This window comes from Portunus trituberculatus, chromosome 40 (genome assembly GCF_017591435.1).
Source record: "Portunus trituberculatus isolate SZX2019 chromosome 40, ASM1759143v1, whole genome shotgun sequence".
Lineage (NCBI taxonomy): Eukaryota > Metazoa > Arthropoda > Malacostraca > Decapoda > Portunidae > Portunus > Portunus trituberculatus.
Window position 1 is genome coordinate 20,517,475 of NC_059294.1, and position 4,959 is coordinate 20,522,433.

A 4,959-nucleotide genomic window follows, 5' to 3' on the forward strand; every position below is an offset into this window, starting at 1 on the left:
AACTAACAACACACACACACACACACACACACACACACACACACACACACACACACACACACACACACACACACACACACACACACCACAGACACACACACGAACACAGACTAAGAGGGTATTTACTGTAGGCTTATGGGTTTTTAGGAGAGTTTGAAGTGATTTACGAAGATGTAGTGATGACACAAATATCTCCCCTTGCCCCCTCTCTCTCTCTCTCTCTCTCTCTCTCTCTCTCTCTCTCTCTCTCGGTAATAGATCCAGGAAACTCGGTTCTCTTATTTTCTTTTCAATTCTTCCGACTCACTGTCATAGTTCCTGTTTTTCTTGCTTTGTTTTGTAATTGAGAGTGTGCGAAGGCGCGAGTTACCGCCTGGCCACTCCTCTCTTCTCTGGGAAATTCCTTCGCCCAGGGGAAATACCGCGGCCAGAGGGACATTCTTTTAGGAGCGATGGAGATGGTGATGCTGGACTTTGGTGGTGGTGGTGGTGGTGGTGGTGGTGGTGGTGATGGGTGCTGACAACATTAAAACTCTCTCTCTCTCTCTCTCTCTCTCTCTCTCTCTCTCTCTCTCTCTCGCTCTTTTTCACACACACACATAGGTACACTTCGGAGGAAAATGTTGGTAAATAGAGAGAGAGAGAGAGAGAGAGAGAGAGAGAGAGAGAGAGAGAGAGAGAGAGAGAGAGAGAGAGAGAGAGAGAGAGAGAGAGAGAGAGAGAGAGAGAGAGAGAGCACCACAAAGAGGAGTAGTCAAACTCTCAAGCAAGAGGTGGTGGTGGTGGTGGTGAGATGGGAGAGGGGAAGGGAGTGAGGACAACCTGATCTAAATACACAAAACACTCTCCCTGGTGGTTAACAGGCGCATGAGACAGACGAGTAAAGGCTGAAGCACATGGCACCTCATTTTCCTTACAAGGACACGTGTTATCTTAGCGTCGCTTGCCAAATACGTAGAAAGCTCAGTTTCCACAAGGACACGCGCTGCCTCCTCCTCCTCCTCCTCCTCTTCTTCTTCTTCTTCTTCTTCTTCTTCTTCTTCTTCTTCTTCTTCTTCCTTCTCCTCCTCCTCCTCCTCCTCCTCCTCCTCCTCCTCGTGGTGGGTGGTAGGTTTGGTTTTCGTGGCGTCTGAGTCAGGCTTTGGCAGAATTATATTCAACAAAGAGCTTATCTGTTTTCTTAAGCTCATGGGATTGAAGGCGTGGACTTACGAAAGGTGGGAGGCGTGAAAAGACACGCACACACATAACCTCTTACGAAACCTGGCGTTGTCACGAACCCAAGGAGGCCAAACATGGTACAAAATCACTTTACAGAACACGCACGCAAACACACACTCACACACACACACACTCTCTCTCTCTCTCTCTCTCTCTGTGTATTGAATCGTCACTCTGCAATGCGGAATGTGTTATGCTAGAAGGTCGCCATCCCATCCCACCCACCAAGACAGCCAGCCAGCCACCCGGGTCTCGGTCTCGCTACTGACGAAAGTGCGACCGTTCCTGTCTTGGCGGAGGTGCTTCCTGTGTCTGGAGTTTCACTCATCGCTGTCCCGACGCACCTTCATTAATCGCTACGCCGATATATGTGTGTGTGTGTGTGTGTGTGTGTGTGTGTGTGTGTGTGTGTTTCTGGGTAGGTAGGGTAAGTCAGGTATGGAGTGCGTGTGGGTGTGCGTGAGAGGGAGAGGAAAAAAAAAACGTAGAAATATTTAACGGGATTCTGACGCTGAAATGTATAATATTAAGAGGAAGAGAAAGCCTCAATTTACACTTATGATCGAAGTCGTCATCATGATAGCCACCGTCAGTAGGGCGTGGCGGTGATGAAGGTGATAGTGGTGGTGGTGGTGGTGGTGATAGCGGTGATGGAGGAGGGGGAGGAAGAGGAAGGGGAAGGGGGGAGAATAAAGGGGAGAGGGTGGGGGCGGTACATCTGTCGCTGCCTTGGTGTCTTTCCGTTGAAGTAAACTGCGCCTTCGTACCTGCTGACCGTGTGTGTGTGTGTGTGTGTGTGTGTGTGTGTGTGTGTGTGTGTGTGTGTGTGTGTGTGTGTGTGTGTGTGTGTGTGTGTGTGATTTTAACAGACATTTATGTTCCTTGTCACGCTGTTTTTTTTTTTTTTTTTTTTTTGCGTGTGTGAAATTATGCAGAGTGTCATTCAAAGGATTTAAAGCGTGTCTTGTTTAATTTCTCTCTCTCTCTCTCTCTCTCTCTCTCTCTCTCTCTCTCTCTAAGGTTAAAATAGTGACATGACACAACAGAATTCCCTGCTGGGGAAAGCCTAACCAAATAGCATGATTGCAGACTGCGGCAGGGGCGGCACAAGGGAGGGGCAGAAGGGGAATTGAGGTAGGTCATGGGATGAAGGGGGAGAGAAAGGGGAGGAAGGGAGATGGGGAAAGAGACGGTCGTGACTACATTGCGCCTTGTAATAGCAATGGAGCAGCGGCACAGCAAGGTACAGCGAGACACACACGCCATACAGGCACACACACAAGCCACCCACGGCGCACCGATACGCCAGCAGGCACGAGTATTGGTGCGTAACAAAGGCTGATGCAGCAAGAGGAGGGAAGGGATCACTGTGTGTTAGTCTGATGCGTGGGCGGGCTGCGTCCGTCTGTCCCTTGACATCCTCCCTCCCATCCCTCCGTCACCGGTCCTGCCTGCCCACCTTCCTCACTCACACCTGCACTCCTCCCACGCACATCCTTCAAGCATTTCATCTTCCTCAACCTTCGCAAACGCTTATCTCTTTCCTGCCCCGCCGGCGTCTTTCACGCTGGCGCCTCTCAAGCAGGAAAACTAAGAAAAATGCAGGAATGCACGTACGCATGTTATTCTACTTTGTGATTAATATTTTAAGAGGTTTGTTGCGTGTGTGCCTTGTTCAAAGTGAGCGTGGGCAATGATGCATTTGTGAGGCGAGTGATGTGACTGTACTGTGAATGATGAGCTTCAGGCTGAACTGAGGAACGTGTCAACGCTTTCACGGAGACATGTTTGTGAGAGACATGGTCTGCTTTTTAAAAGGCGAATCTTGGAGCGTGGCCTGGCCCATCAAGCGTTTTTCAAGGCCTAACCGCCCTGTTCAGAATGTTCCCGGCGTGGACTGAGGCAGAGACTACGGCCAACACGCCAAAAGTAATCCTTCTGAAGCTGAAAACTAGTGTTAGCGTTCCATGAACTGGACAGTTAGGTGACTTGCGGCACGTACTTCTCAGTTTTCGCTGGACGGGCCTGATTTATAAAAAACAAAAGCCGATGTTTGAAACTTGTTATTATTTTCATCTCTGTGGTCCCACCTTGGCTTATTAACTGTCTTTTTATACTTACATGTTTATCATTTTATCTCTTATTAGGTCATTAGGATTATTTGTGCACTTTCCTTACTAGGCAAGCATCCTAAAAATTTCTCGCCTATTCATGGCATGTAATTTTTCTGTATCCCTTCCAACATTACGTACCCTTGGCCTATTTCACCTTGCATAAAAAGGCCTATCACCTCCACCCTGACACCTGTGGATCACCTCGCCCCATCCATCAGCTGTCGCTTACGGTGATGGTGGCGTCTGCTGTTCTCTCATTCCATCAGAAGCAAACTTCCATTCCTTCACTCTGTATATATCAACGACGGCCCAGTGTCCCTCCAGCTGTCAGAACGCTATCTTATAACAATTAACGTCGTGGGTGAACGAACTGTACCGGCTACAAGAAAAGGGAGGAGTGAAAAAGAAAGCCATACATTGATCATAGAAACGACAAAATAGTAAAGGTGATTTTTTTCTCTAAGTTTGCTAGAGAAAGGTGTAGGCGCTCAGTGTGATAGGAGCTGAGGTAGGTAGAATGAAAGGGGGCTCGTGGAAGCGACATATTTGGTGGACGAGGGGAAGGTGTAACAGGGTTGAGAGATTCAGGAGGAAGACTCTTGACAGATGCTTGTGTGGGAAGAAAAAGAATGAATGGATCAGGGTTTAACTCCGGCTGCGGGGAAGGAGAAGAGGACATGATGGAAGAAAAGGGCTGTGGTAAAAGTGAGCGACGAAAATGGTAAAGAATTGGGACAAACTCTGATATATTGTGGAAGATTGTTTTATGTTTTTTTCTCTAGCTAATATCTAAAAAAAAAAAAGTAGATAAATAAATAGAAAAAAAAATCAGCGCTCATGTTAAATGAATGGGAGAGAGAATCTGGTGATTCTATTCTCCTCTACATGCAAAATCAGACAGAAGGGAGTAGTATGAAGGACAGGCGGGTGGAAGTACTCATGGCCAAAGGTAAAGAATAGCAAAGGTGCTGCATCGCCAGCAAGTCTCGATCCTGGCCGGCTAGCGTTGGGGTGACCGTCTATTACCGGCGCCGGCACGACGGCTGCAGCGGCCACAAGTGTGGTCAGTGTGCTGCGGGTCTGTGGGGTTTAAATCTTTACAACTGCTGACAGATGTCTTGGGTCGCTACAACAACTGTCAGCTATAACAACACTAACGCAGACCAAATACTCTGCGTACAATACACTTGCTCTACTCTTTAAGTCATGCAGCAAAACTTTCGATAAACCACTACGAAGCCTTCATCATCATGTATCATTTAGACCAGGTGTTAGTGTTCCTTCAGGGTAAGGAACATCATAGTACAAGCTCCCCCACCTGCTGCAGTAACAGCGGCAAGTTGCGGTTTTCTGAGGCCGTTAGCCAGGCGGAGCCTCGCCACAGGCAGTACTGGGTCGTGGCTGCACTGAGACATAACAAGAGAAAACAAATGACTAGTGTTCTCCAGCCGCCTCAGTAAGGTGAGCTGAGATCGATACTCCCTCCCCGGTGGGGTAGGGGAGTAGTCTGGCCCAGCCCCCGCCGCCATGTCTGGTTCATTCTGACTCATCCTCTCCGCCACCTCAACGCTGTTTTGGTATATAAGCGACCAGCAAGCGGGCAAGGGACCAGTGGAGCCTCGAC